Raw genomic sequence first — 9,716 nt, 5'->3', positions numbered from 1 at the left:
ACAGGCCAAAACTAATATCAGGCCGAATTACTAAGTGGGCCTTTAGCAAGTGGGCCCAAAAGCATAGTGTCCAGTTGACGGGCCGAATCTGATATGGGCCATAATTAGGCCCAAAATCTCTTAAAGGACCGGACCTGATCTGGGCCGTAATTTGGCCTAGAACGTGGTAGGCTTTTAACGGGCCGGATCTCATATGGGCCACTATTAGGCCCGGAGCGTGGCAGGCCATTAATAGACCGGATCAAATATGGACCGGCATTTGGCCCAAAACATGGCAGCCAGTTAACGGGCCGGCCTACTAGGGTCCTCAAAATCTTGTGGGCCTACAGCTGGGTCGGCCCATTAATGTCGGCGAAATCTTGTGGGCCTTTAGTTGGGCCGGCCCATTATGATCCGTAAGAATTTTATGGGCCTTTACCTGGGCCGGCCTATTATGGCACACGAAAATCTTGTGGGCCTTTACCTGGGCCGGCCTATTATGGCCCGCTAAATCTTGTGGGCCTTTAGCTGGGCCAGCCCATGCAAAATCTCGTGGGCCTTTAGCTGGGCCGGCCCATTATGGTCCGCAAAATCTTGTGGGCCTTTAGTTGGGCCGGCCCATTTAAACTTGTTGGGTCGTGCCACGTGTTGACGTATCATAGGCGCCTTTTGTCCAGTGAGTGGATGACATTTGTCCCGACGATGAGCCGACACGTGTTTCCTCTAGCCAATGATGATTTTACACGTGGAAAATCCCCATTGGTCGGGGCTGTTAACGGGTTATCAGATCCAAAACCCAACCCGATAGCTTAACGGCGTTCCATTACGGTGGATGCCACGTGTCGGTTACCCTTGACGAAAGCACTTCTGTGACGCGCAATTTATCGTCATGGAAGTGGACACTTCCGTGATGATAATTTTGGTAATGTCATGGAACACTTCTACGACAGCACAGGTATGACTATCTTGATTCTGTCATAAATTTGTCATGGATGTACATGCATGACAAAAAAAGCGACCTACTGTGACAAACATGTATCATCACGGAAGTGTATTTTTTTGTAGTGATTTGAGCAGATATGGGTATATCTACTTGATGAAACATAAGTCTGGAACATTTGAAAAGTTCAAAGAATTTCAAAGTGAGGTGGAAAATCATCGTAACAAGAAAATAAAGTTTCTACATTCACATTAGAGACAGCTGCATTCACATTAAATAGGGCACCATCTAAATCCATTAAGACGACACCTTATGAACTATGGTTTGGCAAGAAACAAAAGTTGTCGTTTCTTAAAGTTTGGGGCTGCGATACTTATGTGAAAAAGCTTCAACCTGATAAGCTCGAACCCAAATCGAGAAATGTGTCTTCATAGGATACCCAAAAGAGACTGTCGGGTGAACCTTCTATCACAGATCTGAAGGCAAGACATTCGTTGCTAAGAATGAATCCTTTCTAGAGAAGGAGTCTCTCTCGAAAGAAGTGAGTGGGAGGAAAGTAGAACTTGACGAGGTAATTGTACCTTTCTCCTTATTGGAAAGTAGTTCATTACTGAAATCAGTTCCGGTGATTCCTACACCAGTAAGGAAGCTAATGATGATGATCATGAAACTTCTGATCGAGTTACTACCGAACCTCGTAGGTCAACCAGAATAAGATCTACACTAGAGTGGTACGGTAATCCTGTTCTGGAGGTCATGTTACTTGACCACGACGAACCTAAAAACTATGAGCAAGCGATGATGAGCCCAGATTCCGCAAAATGGCTTGAGGCCATGAAATCTGAGATGGGATCCATGTATGAGAACAAAGTATGGACTTTGGTTGACTTGCCCGATGATCGGCAAGCCATCGAGAATAAATGGATCTACAAGAAGAAGACTGACACTGACGGTAATGTTACTATCTACAAAGCTCGACTTGTTGCAAAAGGTTTTCGACAAGTTCAAGGAGTTGACTACGATGAGACCTTCTCACCCGTAGCGATGCTTCAGTCCGTCTGAATCATGTTAGCAATTGCTGCATTTTATGATTATGAAATTTGGCAAATGGATGTAAAGACTGCATTCCTGAATGGATTTCTGAAGAAGGGTTGTATATGATGCAACCTGAAGGTTTTATCGATCCAAAGGGTGCTAACAAAGTGTGCAAGCTCCAGCGATCCATCTATGGACTGGTGCAAGCATCTCGGAGTTGGAATAAATGTTTTGATAGTGTGATCAAAGCATATGGTTTTATACAGACTTTTGGAGAAGCCTGTATTTACAAGAAAGTGAGTGGGAGCTCTGTAGCATTTCTAATATTATATATGGATGACATATTGTTGATTGGAAATGATATAGAATTTCTGGATAGTATAAAAGGATACTTGAATAAGAGTTTTTCAATGAAAGACCTCGGTGAAGCTGCTTATATATTGGGCATCAAGATCTATAGAGATAGATCAAGACGCTTAATTGGACTTTCACAAAGCACATACCTTGATAAAGTTTTGAAAAAGTTCAAAATGGATCAAGCAAAGAAAGGGTTCTTGCCTGTGTTACAAGGTGTGAAGTTAAGTCAGACTCAATGCCCGACCACTGCAAAAGATAGAGAGAAAATGAAAGGTGTTCCCTATGCTTCAGCCATAGGCTCTATCATGTATGCAATGTTGTGTACCATACCTGATGTGTGCCTTGCTATAAGTTTAGCAGGGAGGTACCAAAGTAATCCAGGAGTGGATCACTGGACAGCGGTTAAGAACATCCTGAAATACCTGAAAAGAACTAAGGATATGTTTCTTGTTTATGGAGGTGACAAAGAGCTCGTCGTAAATGGTTACGTCAATGCAAGCTTTGACACTGATCCGGATGACTCTAAGTCACAAACCGGATACATGTTTTTATTGAACGGTGGAGCTGTTAGTTGGTGCAGTTCCAAGCAGAGCGTCGTGGCGGGATCTATGTGTGAAGCGGAATACATAGCTTCTTCGGAAGCATCAAATGAAGGAGTCTGGATGAAGGAGCTCATATTGATCTAGGTGTCATACCTAGTACATCGGGTCCAATGAAAATCTTTTGTGACAATACTGGAGCAATTGCCTTGGCAAAGGAATCCCTATTTCACAAAAGAACCAAGCACATCAAGAGACGCTTCAATTCCATCCGCGGTCAAGTCAAGGAGGGAGACATAGAGATTTGCAAGATACATACGGATCTGAATGTTGCAGACCCGTTGACTAAGCCTCTCTCACGAGCAAAACATGATCAGCACCAAGACTCCATGGGTGTTAGAATCATTACAATGTAATCTAGATTATTGACTCTAGTGCAAGTGGGAGACTGAAGTAAATATGCCCTAGAGGCCATAATAAAGTTGTTATTTATATTTCCTTATATCACGATAAATGTTTATTATTCATGCTAGAATTGTATTAACCGGAAATTTAGTACATGTGTGAATACATAGACAAAAAGAGTGTCACTAGTTTGCCTCTACTTGACTAGCTCGTTGAATCAATGATGATTATGTTTCCTAACCATAGACATGAGTTGTCATTTGATTAACGGGATCACATCATTAGAGAATGATGTGATTGACTTGACCCATCCGTTAGCTTAGCACGATGATCGTTTGGTTTGTTGTTATTGCTTTCTTCATGACTTATACATGTTCCTATGACTATGAGATTATGCAACTCCCGAGTACCGGAGGAACACTTTGTGTGCTACCAAACGTCACAATGTAACTGGATGATTATAAAGGTGCTCTACAGGTGTCTCCGATGGTACTTGTTGAGTTGGCATAGATCGAGATTAGGATTGGTCACTCCGATTGTCGGAGAGGTATCTCTGGACCCTCTCGGTAATGCACATCACTATAAGCCTTGCAAGCAATGTAAATAATGAGTTAGTTGTGGGATGATGCATTACAGAACGAGTAAAGAGACTTGCCGATAACGAGATTGAACTAGGTATTGAGATACCGACGATCGAATCTCGGGCAAGTAACATACCGATGATAAAGGGAACAACATATACCGTTATGCGCTTTGACCGATAAAGATCTTCGTGGAATATGTAGGAAACAATATGAGCATCCAGGTTCCGCTATTGGTTATTGACCGGAACGTGTCTCGATCATGTCTACATAGTTCTCGAACCCGTAGGGTCCGCACGCTTAACGTTCGGTGACGATCGGTATTATGAGTTTATGTGTTTTGATGTACCAAAGGTAGTTCGGAGTCCCGGATATGATCACGGACATGACGAGGAGTCTTGAAATGGTCGAGACATAAAGATCGATATATTGGAAGCCTATATTTGGACATCAGAATAGTTCCGGGTGAAATCGGGCTTTTACCGGAGTACCGGGAGGTTACCGGAACCCCCCGGTAAATGTATGTGCCTTATTGGGCCATAGTGGAGAGAGAGAGAGGAGACCAGGGCAGGCCGCGCGCCCCCTCTCCCTTTGGTCCGAAATGGACTAGGAGGGGGGCAGCGCCCCCCCCCCTTTCCTTCCTCCCTATCTCCCCCTTCCTTCTCTCCTAGTCCAACTAGGGAAGAGGGGGAATCCTACTCCCGGTGGGATTAGGACTCCTCCAGGGCACGCCATAGGAAGGCCGGCCCTCCTCCCTCCTCCACTCATTTATATACGTGGCCAGGGGGCACCCCTAGACACACAGGTTGATCATTGATCTTTTAGCCGTGTGCGGTGCCCCTCCTCCACCATAATCCACCTCGGTTATATCATAGCGGTGCTTAGGCGAAGCCCTGTTCCGGTAGCATCATCATCACCGTAAACACGCCGTCGTGCTGACGGAACTCTCCCTCGAAGTTCTATTGGATCGTGAGTTCGTGGGATGTCACCAAGCTGAACGTGCGAAGATCGCGGAGGTGTCGTACGTTCGGTACTAGGATCGGTCGATCGTGAATACGTACGACTACATCAACCGCGTTGTCATAACGCTTCCGCTTACGGTCTATGAGGGTACGTGGACGGCACTCTCCCCTCTCGTTGCTATGCATCACCATGATCTTGCGTGTGCGTAGGAATTTTTTTGAAATTACTGCGTTCCCCGGCCCAACACCTATGAGAAGAGTAGGTCCTAGCTAGAATGTGTTATTATGTGCTACAATGTGTTAGAGTTGATGATGAGGAGGAGGAGTTGTGATTATGACTAGTGACCAATGATACGTCTCAAACGTATCTATAATTTTTGATTGTTCCATGCTATTATATTACCCGTTTTGGATGTTTATGGGCTTTATTATACACTTTTATATTATTTTGGGGACTAACCTATTAACCGAAGGCCCAGCCCAAATTGTTGTTTTCTTGCCTATTTCAGTGTTCCAAAGAAAAGGAATATCAAACAGAGTCCAAACGGAATGAAACCTTCGGGGGGAGTTATTTTTGGAACGGAAGCAATCCAGGAGACTTGGAGTAGACGCCAGGAAATCTTCGAGGTGGCCACGAGGCAGGGAGGCGTGCCTGCCCCCCCCCCCCCCCCCCCGCCCCCCCCCCCCCCCGGGCGCGCCCCCACCCTCGTGGGCCCCTCGTGGCTCCCCTGACGGACTTCTTTTGCCTATATATATATACCCTAAAAACATCAGAGAACAAAAGAGATCGGGAGTTCCGCCACCAGAAGCCTCCGTAGCCACCGAAAACCAATCTAGACCCGTTCCGGCACCCTGCCGGAGGGGGGAATCCCGCTCCGGTGGCCATCTTCATCATCCTGGCGCTCTCCATGACGAGGAGGGAGTATTTCACCCTCGGGGCTGAAGGTATCTACCAGTGGCAACATATCTAGTGGAAACCATACATTCAAAGGAAACATGGAAAGCCGTTGGATTGGATGTGTACGATGTGAGATGGAAAGAAGTACAATTTGCAAATTGAACCCCGCAAGAATCCTGTACCTTCCTTAGGTACAGAAACATCCCATGGCGGCTGAGCCGTCCTGTGCCTTTCCCTACGGAGCTATCATCCCGATTTGAAAGAAAAAATAAATCTTGATTCAAAATTCTTTCGCTGGGTTAGGAGACCTGTTGGGAGACGATGCTTCACTCCGGCAGGACCCCCTCCGGCGAGTCCTCCTCCGAACATTTCGGGAAGGGCCGGTGAGTGGCGTTCCGGGCAGGGCTAGCGAGCGGCGCTTCTGATTGGTCTCCGGCCAACAATGTCAGCCCTCCGAGCATTCCCCATCAACGTCATACTAGATCTAATTCCAAGGTATGAGCATTTGAAGTGTTCGTCTTCTGTGCTTTGGCCCCGTGCTTCTTTGTCCCGTGGCTCATCGAGTAGTTCCCTCTTCTCTAGATTGGGCTGGGTTTGCCAAGCAAACAGAGGAGGGGACAAGGATGTGTCTCATTTGTCTGTCTCCTCCAAGATCAGCACATCATTTCAAGGAACTAGGAGAGGTAATGAGGTAGTGACATCTTGTCTGCAGCTGCTGATTTCCCTTGAGTCGTACTGTCCAGATTTTGGTCTTGAAAAAATTGCGAGGTATAATTCATTTGCTCCTAATTTTTGTGTGCTACTGTTATACACATCTATGACTATTCTTGGGTTGCTAAAAAAATTCAGTGGTAGTCATAGATGATTAACTAACAATTCAGATGTTTCATTTAAATCAGCATCAACAATAGATGATTTATTTTTTAGTCAGCAAATTATATGTGAAACTCGTTTAAATACATTGCCTAAACTCTCATAAGTTTGTAATTTCAGTTAAAATTCTGTGAACACTACTCATATGCAGCGAAAACAGCTCTTAATCGAGTCATTTAGAGTTACAGTAGCTACAACCGTGAAAATCGCAACCCCAAAAACACACCCTTAATGCAGCAGCAGGGAGCTCCTATCATGCCGATTTCATAATGTTGTACATTATGATGGTGGTTGTATGCATATTTATTTGTGTAGTGCGACGGGAAATAAGAAAGGAACTGGTTTGGAAAACAATTCTAAAAAAAATCTTGCTAATAAAGATGACATGCACTGTTGTATCTATTTTCATTGATTGTTGTTAAATTCGTTTTAATGTATTATTTATAAAAAGTTCAACTCTTATTTTTCAGGTTTGCTGGTGGCAGTAAAGACTTATGCATGTTCCAACAAAAAAAACTGTTGTTTGGAGTCGTAGTAGTGCACTGATACGTTCTTCTGCTTGTGTATTCGAGTTGTCTGCTCAGTGTCTGATGTATAAGTGTGAGAATTTTACTATGGCTGTTCAGCTAGTGATAGGTCTATCTTGTAATAAAATTCCCTAGCATAATGCGGTTGGAACATTTTCCTAATGTATGTGTTGTTGAAGTGACGCATTACTGCAAGTGAATTCTGTTAGTAGACTATATTAAAATTAGCTTCCTTCAGTTTTCTGTTGTCTGGTCTGGGCATTGACCGTCTGTTCTTTTGGTTTCCCAGATGTGATTGTGTTGGCACATTTCTGTTAGGAGACTGGTAGCAATTACTGTACTAGCTTCCGGCAGCTAGTTTTCCATTTTAAATCGAAACGTACATGTCACGCATGTTTGGTGAAGTATAGGCACAGCGGATGGCTTACAAATCCTACTTGGCCGACAAAAAGGTGAAAATAAGGGGCAAGGGGTATGCTGTGATTACTTGTTAGACCTGAGGGGGTACACGTAAAATAGCATCCCTAGTTGCGGGTGTTTTTTTTGCAAATAGGGCATAGCAGTTATGATTCTATCTGGTCCATACAAATAGCATCCAACGGGCTGAGCTCAGGTTTCTAGGATTCCACTGAATATGTGGTTTCCACGTGATATTGTCTCATGTACCAGTAGTTATGTGTTTGATCTCTCTCTCTCTCTCTTTCTCTCTCGTGTTCTTCCTTCGGCACGATCTTGATGTATCGCGAGCTTTGCTATTATAGTTGGATCTTATGATGTTTCTCCCTCTCTACTCTCTTCTGATGAATTGAGTTTTTCCTTTCAAGTTATGTTATCAGATTAAGTCTTTAAGGATTTGAGAACACTTGATGTATGTCTTGCATGTGCTTATCTGTGGTGACAATGGGATATCACGTGATCCATTTGATGTATGTTTTGGTGATCAACTTGCGAGTTCCGTGACCTCGTGAACTTATATATAGGGGTTGGCACACGTTTTCGTCTTGACTCTCCAGTAGAAACTTTGGGACACTCTTTGAAGTTCTTTGTGTTGGTTGAATAGATGAATCTGAGATTGTGTGATGCGTATCGTATAATCATATCCACGGATACTTGAGGTGACATTGGAGTATCTAGGTGACATTAGGTTTTTGGTTGATTTGCGTCTTAAGGTGTTATTTTACTACGATCTCTAGGGCTGTTTGTGACACTTATAGGAATAGCCCAACGGATTGATCGGAAAGAATAACTTTACGGTGGTTTCGTATCCTACAATAATCTCTTCGTTTGTTCTCCGCTATTAGTAACTTTGGAGTGACTCTTTGTTGCATGTTGAGGGATAGTTATATGATCCAATTATGTTATTGTTGTTGAGAGAATTTGCACTAGTGAAATTATGAACTCTAGGCCTTGTTTCCTAGCATTGCAATACCATTTGTGCTCACTTTTACCACTTGCTACCTTTCTGTTTTTATATTTTCAGATTACAAAAACCATTATCTACTATCCATATTGCACTTATATCACCATCTCTTCGCCGAACTAGTGCACCTATACAATTTACCATTGTATTGGGTGTGTTGGGGACACAAGAGACTCTTTGTTATTTGGTTGCAGGGTTGTTTGAGAGAGACCATCTTCATCCTACACCTCCCACGGATTGATAAACCTTAGGTCATCCACTTGAGGGAAATTTGCTATTCTCCTACAAACCTCTGCACATGGAGGCCCAACAACATCTACAAGAAGAAGGTTGTGTAGTAGACATCAACCAACTTGTTATATGATGTCTCATTGACAAACATTGTTTGGTGGTGATGACAAGTGGTAATGAATATGCTATTTAAACAGACTAGTTCATGATGAGTCGTTATTGTATAAAAGATATATCTGTTTAAACATGTACAGCGTCAAAATGCGAAAAAAACATAAATTTTAGCAATGGTGCGGGCCAAAATATTACCAGCAGCGCTCATTTACCAGTAGTGCTTTCTAGTCCCGCGCTACTAGTATCTAAACTTACCAGTAGCGCTGGCCTAAACAAGCGCTACTGCTACAAAATAGCTGTAGTGCCATAGCAGTAGCGCTGGCGTCCGCGCTACTGGTAGCTCAAAAACCAGCGCTATTGGTAAGGTTTTCCCTAGTAGTGAGATTTTATCAGCAGAACTGGAGTACGCTTAAGAGCGGTGTGGTGTCTGCGGTTAAGGAATTCTTCGAGACCGGAATTCTCCTGGAAGGGGCAAACTCAACAACCATTGTGCTTGTGCCCAAAATTCCTAATCCAACAATGCTTACGCACTATAGGCCGATAAGTCTTTGTAACATTATATATAAAGTCATTTCGAAGTGCTTGGTCAACCGTATGAGGCCCTTGTTGGATAATGTCATTTCCCATGAGCAAAGTGCTTTTATACCGGGTCGGCTAATTACAGATAATGCACTAGTGGCTTTCGAGTGTATACACCACATTAAGCAAGAAAAGGACCCTACTAAGAGTTTTCGTGCGTACAAACTTGGTCTCTCAAAAGCGTATGATCGTGTTGATTGGTCGTTCTTGAAGCGAGTGATGCAAAAGCTGAGATTCTCTCATAGACGGGTGGACTGGATAATGTCATGTGTCACG

The sequence above is a fragment of the Triticum urartu genome, chromosome 3 (genome assembly GCF_003073215.2).
Source record: "Triticum urartu cultivar G1812 chromosome 3, Tu2.1, whole genome shotgun sequence".
Classification (NCBI taxonomy): Eukaryota; Viridiplantae; Streptophyta; class Magnoliopsida; order Poales; family Poaceae; genus Triticum; species Triticum urartu.
This window is presented reverse-complemented; position numbering follows the sequence as displayed.